Consider the following 12,875-nt stretch of genomic DNA (forward strand, 5'->3'; position numbering starts at 1 on the left):
GGATATAATTCCAAAACGAAAGCGACAATAACGTAAGCACAAGCAAATATAAATTCAACCGGCAAGCGTGAAGACTCGCTGGAATTTATTTTCCGGTTGAAGTTCGATCAGGGAATGTCTGGCTAAAATTATAAGTCACTTTTGAATTTGAGGAGCAGAAGGAGGAGGATAAAGGGGCTGAAGTTGTTTAAAAAGTGGGTACAAGTTAAAAAAATTTTAAAAAATGGGTATAGGTTAAATGGGGGCGACCAGATAGGACGCCCCGTGCAATTTTTACGCATTTGTAATCGATTCGGTCACCATTTGTAAGTTACAGACCATTCCGAATAGTTTCTTTTCATCTCATACACATCAAACTGGATTTGTGGACTATAAATTTGTATAAGATGTAAATGGTCACAAGTTTCCCCCAAAAGAGTAATGGTTAATCTAGAATAGAGAAGCAGTCCATTGCAAGATTGTACTAAAAATTGTACGGGGCATCCTATTTGGTCACTCCCATTTAATCTATACTCATTTTTTTAATAAGTTTTAACTTGTAACTACTTTTTAAATAACTTTAGCCCCCTTTCTCCTCCTTCGTTTCCTTCTTCTTCTTCTTTCTTCTACTGTTGTTAGTGTTGCTATGAATATACACTAATACAAATATTCATAGATACAATTGATTTTCTTGCTCTTCTCCTTTTGTCTTTTTTTTTTTTATTAAACGGATGCATATTATAACTAAAATCAACTACCCGTTAGGGTGTACAAAAGATTATTTGTGGGTGGGTATGTGGTAGCCCCCTCTAGCATACTGTTACTATCACTATTATAGTCCATTGTTTTCCTTTCAAACATAGTTCCTGCGATGTCTGCCCAAAAAACATAGTTGACAAACACCGGAGGAACTAATGTTACAAAAACATCTTCAATTTTTTTTTCTTGCCCCTTCCTTTGCTAGCATGTCAACAACTTTGTTGGTCTCTCTGTAACTGTGCTTTACCACCACGTCGCCTAATCTTTGGACGATTCCTGCATTCATGAATAAGTGAGTCAAAATAGAGGTTTCCATTAATTAGCATTCTAATTACCTCTGTTGAGTCAGTGTTTATTTCCAAAGGTGTGAACTGTCTTTCTTCTGCAATTTGCAGTCCTTTAAGAAGAGCTAGTAGTTCTGCTTGGGTGTTGGTGGTGTATTGGATTGAGCCCATGTAGCCCAATATCCAGTTTTCACTTGCATTTCTGAATACTCCCACCAGGCCTTCCTTGCCCGGATTCCCTGTTGCAGCTCTATCAGTATTTAGCTTGAAGGAATTGTTGTTTGGTGGCTCCCATTTTACCCAGATGTTCTTCATTTTTTGGGTTCTTTATCCAGCATCATTGTAGCATATTCAGTAGCCTGCTATTGCACATTTTGAGTCTGCCCTATCTCTTTTGTTATTGAAGAGGTTATTATTCCTTGTTAGCCATATTTGCCAGAAACAGAAAGGGAGGAGCTCTTCCCAAGTAATGATGCTGTTGTATGCTTTTTTCTTTAGGGTTGCCCAAGTGTTTGGCCAATCTGTGGTGTTGAAAGCATGGATAGAAGTATTGATTTCCTTATTGCTTTTGGAGATGATGTCCTGCCAGAAGGTGTGTGCAATGGTGCATTCAAAGAAGATGTGTGCTGAGGTTTCATTTATCTGGCTGCACTTGTGGCAAATGAGGTTTGATTGTACCCCCACATAATGGAGGTAGGCTCCAGTGGGGAGCCTTTCATGGAAAAGTAACCAGAAAAAGAATTGTATTAATTCTCTTTGTCTGGTAAAGTCTTAATCTCTTTTATGTCAAATCATTACCTTGCTAGTACTAGAACTGCTAGCTTCTTGCAGCATGTTCATGTTCATACTATTTGCTATTATCCTCAACTAACAGAAGGGCCTTACTAAAACACCCCTATCCAAGGCAATCACCTCTAATACATAAATTATTCATGTGCACAGCAAAGCATACTAATACCCATACAAGGTTCCAATTCATAAAGCACTTCTGGTTTAAAACAGGACCCAGTAACTGAACCTGAGATAAGGCATGTGGAAAATACTTAACTTTTATCTAACCAAGTAACCCAGATGCTAGACAACACTGACAGGTTCAGTGGCCTCACCCATTCACACAAGTAAGTTTTATAAAAACTTCAGCACTAAATAAGCTGAAGTTTTTACAAATGAACTAAATAACTTCAACATCTCTACTAAATTTTTGAAAAAGCTTATCCAGGACAAAGACTTCAGCTCTAGAGCTGAAGTTCGCCAGATACAAACAAAAACTTCAGCTCTAGAGCTGAAGTTTGACAGTTACAAAATAAAAACTTCAGCTCTAGAGCTGAAGTTCACCAGTTACAAAAACAAAAATTTCAGCAACTACAAATAAAAACTTCAGCAAATAGAGAATAAAACTCCAGCTACTATGCTTAAGTTCAGCAATTACAAACAAAAACTTCAGCACACTTGGTTCAGCACACTTGCTACTTCAGTCTTGTCTACTAGAATGCTGAAGTTTTGCGTGATTGCCTTTGCTACTTCAGCCCCGTATGCTGAAGTCACGCGAAAAAGTGGGTACGCTTGCAATTTTTTTTGTAAAGCGGGCACAAGTTAAAACGTGACCCAAAAAGCGGATATAGATGCAAATGCCCAAAATTATAGAATAGTAATGCTAGAAGATTCAGTGAATTTGAGTTTCTTAAATGGTGGTTTGGTGGGATTTTTATCAAAATGGACATAATTAAACTTGGATTTTGAAACAGAAGGTGCATGTATTGAATTCAAGAAAAACAAAAGTTCATAGAGAGACCTTGTAAAACTAGTAAAAATTGACAGTCGTGTAGAAGAGAAAAAAAAATTAAGTCTCACTTGCAAGATGTTGATTCTTAGATTAGTTGATCATGAAGAGACGGAATTTAACTTGTATATATTGATAATGTAATTTTTTTTACATCAGTTTTAACTTTTAGTAACATGTAACATGCCTTATTTTTAAGGATCTTTCGATGATCTGATAGTGATTTTTTAAAATATTTTTTACTAGTGTATATAAGTTAATTTTTCAAAATCTCCAACTTATAACTTTCATTCGAATTTTGAAAAACAAAAAAATATCACGATGTGGTTGTAGTCGCATTCATATCTTTAAATTTACTAGAGCTAATTTTGCATGTGATTTTAGACTAAATCAATTGCGAAAGCATCTCTATTTATGACCTTAAACCTTTTAGGAGTAATGTTGGATATAAGGTTTGGGTCATGAGTTGCCCATGTGGACTGATCCGAACCGTTTTAAAAAAAAGATAAAAAAAGAGATAAAACCTAAGGAAGTTACACATAGGTTTTTACTCCCAAAAACTACCACACGTTTTCTTTTGAGAGACGTGAGAACGTGGAGTAGGAGTTATCATCGTTAGTTCTCCCCATCTCCTCTTCTCTATATACTTCTCTTCAGTACAGAGATTCTTGTGTGCAAAAACTAAAGAAAGGAAGAACACAGTGAACTTTAGGCATTTAGTTTGTGAACAAAAACTCTGTTTCCTGGAGATTCAGAATACGATTTGGGGCAATTCTTTTGGTGGTGAGTTCAACGGTTTCCGCTGCATCAATAAGGTACACAATTCGTTGTTCTCTCCCATAGGTTTGATATTACAATGGTATCAGAGCATATATATGTGGGAAACAATGCAAAACTTGAAATCAAAGGGATAGGCACTTGCAGAATGGACATGCGTGGTGGCCGATCTTTGATGTTGCATGACGTCCTGTATGTTCCAAAGATTCGACGAAACTTAGTATCTGTGTCTGTTCTTCTAGATTTAGATTTCAATTTGAACTTTAGTTGCAGTGATCTTAGAATTACTCAAGACAATGTTTTTTATGGTTATGGACATCGTTATGATGGTTTTATTGTGTTAGATTGTAATCCTTCTACGTATAACTATTATGTTGACTGTTGTGTTATGGCATGTTATTCTAGTAACAATGATGTTGATGTTATTACATGGCATGCAAGATTAGGTCACATAGGTCAGGATCGAATGAATAGATTGGCTAAGGAAGGACATCTAGGTCCTTTCTCTAAAATTGAAATGCCAACTTGTGAAAATTGTCTTGCTGGAAAGATTACACGTAAACCATTTGGAAAGGTTAAGAGAGAAAATTTTCCATTGCAATTATCTATTCTGATATCTGTGGTCCAATGAATGTGAGGGCTAGGTTTGGTGCTTTATACTTCATTACGTTCATTGATGATTTCACACGCTTTGGTTATGTCTATCTGATCTCTCATAAATCTGAAGCACTTGAATGCTTTAAAAATATATGAATGAAGTTGAGAATCAATTAGACAAAAGGATTAAGACCTTAAGAACCGATAGAGGACGTGAATATCTATCAAAAGAATTTGAAGGATTGTGCAATGAAAAGGGAATCACCAGACAATTAACTATTCCATACACACCTCAATAAAATGGTGTAGCAGAAAGGAGGAATAGAACATTACTGGTCATGATAAGGTCCATGATGGCGCACGCAAATTTACCTATCTCCTTTTGGGGAGATGCGTTATTGACTGCAACTTATATATTGAACAAAGTGCCTTCTATATTAGTTTCTTCCACTCCTTATGAGCTATGGACTGGTCATAAACCAAACTTAAAAGATTTACGACCTTGGGGTTGTGCTACATACGTAAAAGATTCTTTTAGTAAGTTTGGTAAATTAGGTCCAAAAGGCAAGAAATGTATCTTCATAAGATATTCAGAACACTCCAAAGGGTATGTGTTCATTGGTGAATTAGAGGATGGAAGTATTACTGAGATTGAATCTCGAGATGTCACATTTTTGGAAAATGATTTTCCAAAGAAGGGCGACGTAAAGAATGGAGAGCCTCTTTATAAAATGTTGAACTCAGATAGCCAGCAAGTGTCTTTTGACACAGTTGATAATCAAATTGATCAAAATCTTATTCTTGATCCGAGTAGGAGTGGGAACTCCCAATCCCAAAATCCTTCTGACGAGCCTGAATTTCAACTACGAAAGAGTGCAGAAAAAATATACCCAAATGTACTTATGAAATTGAAGATTATATTTTCTTGGTATCTCCCATAGAAATAGATGAGCCAAAGTCTGTGACTGAGGCTTTATCGAGCCCTGGAAAAGATGAGTAGGTGAAAGAAATGAAAGAAGAATTAGAGTCCATGAAAACCAACAAAGTCTGGGATTTAGTTGATCTTCCGCCTGGGCGTAGAGCCATTAGGAACAAATGGGTTCTCAAAGTTAAACGCAAAGCGTATGGGTCAATAGAAAGATACAAGGCACGATTGGTGGCAAAAGGCTTTACTTAAGAAGCTGGAATAGATTATGAGGAAACATTTTTACCAGTTGTGAAGTTTACCTCAATTCGCTTACTTTTTGGTTATTGTTGCACGTTTGGATTTGGAATTACATCAAATGGACGTGAAGACAGCTTTTCTCAATGGAGAACTAAACGAAGAAATCTACATGGAACAACATATAGGCTTCATCGTTAAAGGCCAAGAAAAGAAGGTCTGTAAATTAAAAAGATCTATTTATGGACGGAAGCAATCTTCAAGGCAATGATATTTGAGATTTCACAAGGAGGTGATCTCATATGATTTCACCATGATCGATGAAGACCATTGCATTTATGTGAAGAAGCCCAATGGGATGTTTGTAATTCTTTCTCTTTATGTGGACGATATTTTATTGGCCGGAAACAATTTGGAGTATTTGTAAACTATCAAGTCATGGCTTTCAAAGTCATTTGACATGAAAGATATGGGCGAGGCAGACTATATCCTTGGAGTTAAGATCCAAAGAGACCGTTCCAAAAGGTTATTGAGTCAATCTCAAGAAACTTATATAAAGAAAATTTTGGAGCATTTTCGCATAAATGGTTGCAAATCCATGGATACTCCTAAAGCGAGAGGTGAAACTTTAAGCCTTGAAATGTGTCCCAGGACTGAAAATGAAAAGGAAGACATGTCTCGAGTTCCGTATTCAAGTGTTGTCGGGAACTTGATGTACGCTATGATGTGTACTCGCCCAGACATTTGTTATGACGTAGGTCTTGTTAGCAGGTATCAATCCAATCCTGGAAGAGATCATTGGAATGCTGTGAAGAGAATTTTCAGATACCTGAAGGGAACTGCAGATTATTCACTATGTTATAGTGGAAAAATTTATACTTGAGAGGATATACAGATGTTGATTGGGCTGGTGATCGGAATGATAGAAAGTCAACATCCGATTATGCCTTCTTACTTAATGGTGGTGCTATATCATGGAAAAGTAAGAAACAAACCTGTACGGCCCTTTCAACAATGAAAGCTGAGTTCGTGGCTTGTGCGTCTGCAGTACAAGAAGCTGTTTGGTTGAAGAGATTCTTTAAGCATTTGGATATTACAAAGAACTCTCAGGATCCCATGACTCTATACTGTGATAGTCAAGTGGCTATTGCATATACAAAAGATCCTAAGTATCAAAGCAAGACCAAACACATTGACATCAAGTATACTTTGTAAGAGACATGGTAGCAAGTGGAGAGATAAATTTACAGTATATTCCTACGCGAAGCATGATAGCTGATCCTTTCACATAGGCGATATCTAGAGACCTGTTTGAGAAACATGTTATGGCACAAGGTTTGCAAAGGATATGAACATATTTATGTATTGTAAAATGACTATTATAATATGCTCATCAATATTTGACTCTTGAATTTGTGCTTATATCTCGTATGCATGTGATGAATATTTTGTTGATAAAGTGTGTCGAACAAGTCGCGAGATTGGCTCTCTCACACGAGCAATCGCCTCTTGCGTTAAGAATCGTAAAGAGATGAGACCTTATAGAACTTTGGATAATGCGGGGTTATATTTACTTGTAGAGGTCGTTCTTGATAACTTACGAATTTCACTATTCGATTATGACTTGTTTTATAAGCCAGATACGAGTTTCTCTAAGAAGATGGTTTGAGGATTATTAAAGTAAGAAACTCGGTTAGACACTTGAAGGTGTCTAGACCAAGAGCTGTACGGTGTTGGATGATTAAAATAATAGGACACACGCGCATATAAGGTGAGAACACCGTAACATGTGTTTCATACCACGTGTGCTATCGACCATGGGACAATGGAAGAATGAATCCTTGCTTCTTCATTGTGTGAGATCCCAAAGAAGTTAGAGTAACTTTTATTGAAATACTCTTTGACGTTTTATTGTCTCTTGAAATGCCAATCAGTGTTGCTACTTTAGCATGCCACTAATAGCCACGATTCATTCGGCAATGCAGTGCATGTCTAGGAAAGAAGTTAATTGGAATGGAAAGATTTGAGTAGAAAGGGAAGACGACTAAAATTTAGTAATTTAACTTGTATTCATAGGTCAACCATTACACTTACCATGAGGGTATTGGGTGTAATTATGGATACAATGTTATATGAGAACTCGAGTTTGCCTCTTTCGAGGATGAGGGATCGAATAAGTAGCTATTGCAATAGCGAATGATGTCTGGGATATTGCGAGTAATAATATCCTCATGTTAGTTTAAATCCCTTCTGCATGTGATCGGATTTCTACTGTCATACCCTTTTTTCAACAACTCACTAAACCCTCTAAAATTAATAAAAAGGTTTGTAAAGCTTGAAAGGGTTTTCAATTAGAAAGTGACAAAAATTCGTGTGTTCAAAAGGAAAATAACTCAGAGTCGCCACCTGACATTTGATTTCAGTGTGTCAGGTCACCGTTTTTAAAAAATAATTTTTCCTTTAAAACACTTTGGACTCCAAAACATAAGTCCGCACCAGAGATTCGGGTAAGGGGGTTCATTTAACTCGGGGAGAAGGTGTTAGGCACTCCCCAAGTCCCGTAACTACTATGGTTGCGTACTCAATCTAGTTGGCTTTTAAAATATTCAAATTGAGGTAAAAATAAACACAGAAAAGGAAAATAAACACAAGAGAGAGGCTCGAGGTCGTCCCCGCCTAATAAATGAAAATGTAAAAAAAGAAAAGAAAAATCTTAAACTAGCCCATTCTACGATTTCTCTACAATGCTCGTCAAGGCCTCCAGGATATTTACAAAGTTCTTCGGGGCATTCTCCGGAATAACGTATATATAAATCCTTCGGGGCATTCCCCGGATAAATTTAACTAAGGGAATGACCTTTCGTCTCAAGGCTAACAAAATCTTAAAGCTTGCCTACCCAAGTATGGTCGACCTAACATGCTCCTAGCGGGTAAGAAAATAAAATAAATAAAAGAAAGCTGAATAAAGCGATTCATGGCATGCTCTTTTTAGAACCTTTCAAATACTACCCCATGTCACCAAGCAATCCGTCTTATTTTCACAAAAAAAATGCCAATCACCTAACCTTCACTATTGTGTTCTTCCAGATGATCATGATAATTGAAAAGAGCGCACATAATCAAGCGTGAGAAGGTAATGAAATACCTTAGACTCATTCGATAGCTCACAAATCACTTCACTTAACATTTTAAATTTAACAGAAGGAGAACACAAGTCTCAATTAAAACTAACAACGAACATGTTATATTAATAATCATATCCAAAGAATGCTATCGCCTACCACTTGATTCAATACGTATTGCAATTGCCATATGAATTCATTCTAGCAGGGAGTTAATGAACCTAATCAATTAGTTAGACTAAAGCCAAATGGTAATCCAAGAAATTAGGTTGAGAAACTTGTCCAGATATTTGATAATCAAGATCCTAGAATGAAAATAGAACATTCAAACTCTTCTATGTAGTTAAGTCGCTTCTGATTTTCGGGTTTTAAATTAGCAACAAAGAAACATTAAAATGCCAATTTCAACACAAGAGATGAGAAGAGCGGGATGAACCTGTCAAAACTCTCAGTTAATCCTTCAAATTATAGCAGTTGATATGAGCAATGACGGCGAACTACTACCGGAAAACTCGAACGGCAACTCCACAGAATCGAACACCTATCTCGGTTTTCACTCCATCCATTTTGAAACAAAAATTCGAAATTGAAGTGAAGGAGCAGAATAGTTTCTTCTTCTTCTTCTTCTTCTTTTTTTTTTTTTTTTTGTATATTTTGATGTCTTGAATCTGAAAATTAAAAAAAGGAAAAAAACAAGATCAAACCAAAACCAAAATCCCCATGTGTGTGTGCGTCACTGTTTTTCAAATAAGAAAATCTTCTTGTTCTGTTCTTGCCGCTCCCTTATGGTGTGTTGCGTGTTCAAGACTGGTTCATTTTTATTCAATTTGGAGAAAAGGAAGATGATAGATGCGGGGCGGCTGGCTATTTTTTTTAGTTCAAGACTAGGAATTGAAAACTTGGGTTAGGATTTCTATAATTAGTTATTTTATATGAAGGTGGGAAGGGATGATGGTCGTTGGATTAGAAAGAAATAGATGATTAGAATTAAATCTTGCACATAAATGAGCTAATGGATTGGGAAGAATGAGCTAAGAATAATTGAGTTTAAGTTAAAAGAAATGGACTCACACTTTTGGACCTACAAATTTTCTTGTTGGACAAAGACAAACTCAAAAATCCTACCAAAATATTAATTAAACTTAATTAAGTAAATAAACAAAATTTTGAAATGAAACTACTTTTTTGAATTTTTAATGTTATAACAATAAAGTAAAAAGTAAAGAAAATAGGCTAAAGTCATGATAAAATTAAGATACCATAAATAAAAATATACTAAGTGATCTTAAACTAAAGATAAAAATATAGAAAAGCGATAAACACGATAAATAAAACTATTTTATGTTTTTTTATGTCTTAGGACTAAAAGTAAAAAGATTAAAATTATATTAAAATAAAGTCAAGTAAATATTTTAAAAATATTAAAATACTAAAACTAACTTTAAAATTTGCGCGGGTCAAAAATTACGTGCTTACATCTACATAGAGCTGTTAACAATCTTAAAGGGATTAAGAATATTATGGCTCTTAATGCTCGCAGGTCGCACGAACTATTTGCCGGTATGAATTATGTTCGGGTCGTGGGTCGCCCGTGTGGGCTGACCCGACCCGTTTTAAAAAGAGATAAAAAAAGAGATAAAATCTAAGGAGGTTACACGTAGGTTTTTACTCCCAAAAACTACCGCACGTTTTTTTTTTAGAGACGTGAGAACGTGGAGTAGGAGTTATCATCGGTAGTTCTCCCCATCTTATTTTCTCTATATACTTCTCTTCAGTACAGAGATTCTTGTGTGCAAAAATTAAAGAAAGGAAGAACACAGTGAACTTTAGGCATTTAGTTTGTGAACAAAAACTCTGTTTCCCGGAGATTCAGAATACGATTTGGGGCAATTCTTTTGGTGGTGAGTTCAACGGTTTCTGCTAGATCAATAAGGTATACAATTCGTTGTTCTCTCCCCTCGGTTTGATCTTACAAGTAATAATAACGCAATTTCGGTAGATAATGGGCCAAGAAGTGAATGAAAGGTACTTAGGGTCGTTTGGTAGGGTGCATAAGAATAATGCTGAATATGGTGTATTAGTAATGCTGGTATTAGCTATGCTTGCATTAATTATGCTGGTATTAGTTATGCTGATATATTTCTTATCCATTGTTTGGTTTGATGTATTAAAGCATTGTACAATTTCTAAAAGAATTGCTTGTTTACAAAAATACCCTCAAAACTAGTCCATCACTCTAACTTTTTAAAAGAGACATATTTTGAGAAATGTTTTATATGAAAAAGTTTAAAAAAAAATATTTGATTTGTCTACATATATTGTAATATAGAACAAAATATTTATTTATAAAAAAAGGAATATGTTAAGTATTTATTTATTTATTAGAGCTATAATTTTATTTCTCACTACTTGGATTATTTTAAACTTGCATTTAATATAATAACTAGCATATTTTAATCAAGCATAAATTTTAAAGGATAATTTTGTCTTTAACTAAGCTAATGCATGCATTAAAACCCATTGCATTGCTAATACCATGATTTTCTATGCATTAGTTATGCATAGGATAATACCAAATAGGATGTATAAGTAATGCTTGCATAACTAATGCATAGGTTCAAAATATCTACCAAACATGGTATTATTAATACATAAAACTAATGCATACATTATTTTATCTAATGCATCCTACCAAACGAACCCTTAGAGAATTGACTTCAAACTGACTAAAATGGAGAATGTGTTAACATAAACTATTATTAGCAAATAGGGTCGTATCTAAAATCAATCAATCTGAATTAAAAAGAAAACACCATGTAATAATATTTTCTCTCTTCATATATTATCAGCCAAACTAAATATGTAGTAACATTACCCATTTTCCAAATCTGGGGTTGCTTTAAACATGCAATTTTGTATCACAATTCCAGTTTTGGTGTTCTCAAATCCTCTCCCTTGTGCCGTGATGATATTATACTGCTAGGGCAGTGGCATGAGTGCTTCAATTAAGCAGTTCTGGAACAAGGCTAGTCGCATTATCACACAAGAAATCAATGGTGCCAAAAATTTCACAATCTATAAAAGCAAAATAAATCAGCTTTTTCTCTTATATTAACTGTAGCTTCTCTAGTCCAAATATATTCCTAAAAGTGAAATATACGTGCAATGTACGTGCATCTTTTTTATGCACGTGCAATATATGTGCACAAAGATTAATATTTATATTAATGTAAAACCTTCAATGAGATAAGTATTTTGCGGAGTTCATTTATATTATTAAATCATAATTTAACAATTTTATTAGGTATTTTCACATGAGAAATTTTTGGTAGTGCTACAATTAGGGGTGTACAAACCGAACCGGAAAACCGCACCAAACCGAAAAGTCAAACCAAACCGATTATAAAACCCGACTAGGTTTGATTTGATTTGGTTTGGTATTGAGTAAAAAAATCCGAACCAAACCGACATATAAATATATAATTTTTATATATACTTTTAAGATTTTATATAGAATTTTCTTTAAAAAATATCTAGAAATATGAAATTCTCTTGCGGGATATAATATTTAATAGAATATGAAGTGCTCCATATTTATTAACATTAAATAATGGGTTGTATGATCACTTTTTTATCAAGTATTACTGAAATGCGCAATCTCTTTGTTCTTCCATATTCATATCATATGTTAAGATCTATTAAATTCTTATATCTTTTTCGAATGCGGAGTGATTATTGTTATTTAGGTATCATATTGATTTTTATGTTTAATTACTAAATTCGATTAACCTTGAAAGTGTATATGAACGAAAAATTATTGTCAGACGACTAAAAAAATAACTATTATGTGTTATTAAGAAAATTCTCTCATAAGAATATTTTAAATGATAATATATTTGTCAATTTTTTTATATTTTTACTAAACATATATTTACTTATAAAAAATTTAACAAAGTAAGATTGAAATAATATTTAAGTAATTAAAAACCCGAAAACCCGAATAACCCGACAAAACCGAACCAATCCAAACCGATATAGTTGATTTGGTTTGGTTTTGATAAAAACCGAACCAACCTCGTCCATGTACACCCCTAGCTACAATCATCAACTACACAATTTCAGCATTGCCATCTTTAGGAAGAAACCTCTTCTAAAGCCAATGTAGCTTTGAGATTTCTTCCTTAATGCTTCACCATCTTTCTTTTCATCCTCGTGTAACAGTTTGTAGATTGAGAAGCATATTCCTAGAGCCAGAGCAGCAAAAAGCATGAATATCCAAGCTTTAAAAGCACAAAGGAGCAGCAAAATTGCTAGATTCATGACTAGTGACTTGAACAAAGATATGCTCGTCTCCCAACATAAACTCAGATCTCATCGGGATAGGATGTCTCAGTCCATTCACAAGGCCTAGAAAA

The 12,875-nt window shown here is 34.7% G+C and overlaps 1 long non-coding RNA gene across 1 annotated transcript; it reads right to left on the reverse strand.

The window, feature by feature from the left end:
• Positions 1 to 654: 654 nt before the first annotated feature.
• LOC142166434 (uncharacterized) lies at positions 655 to 9,034 on the reverse strand. The gene is made up of 2 exons (XR_012696859.1): positions 8,897 to 9,034; positions 655 to 1,014 (listed from the first exon to the last, which is right to left on the reverse strand). It is a non-coding gene; the product is annotated as an uncharacterized LOC142166434 (long non-coding RNA).
• Between the last annotated feature and the right edge of the window lie 3,841 nt (positions 9,035 to 12,875).

The sequence above is a fragment of the Nicotiana tabacum genome, chromosome 11 (assembly GCF_000715075.1).
Source record: "Nicotiana tabacum cultivar K326 chromosome 11, ASM71507v2, whole genome shotgun sequence".
NCBI lineage: Eukaryota > Viridiplantae > Streptophyta > Magnoliopsida > Solanales > Solanaceae > Nicotiana > Nicotiana tabacum.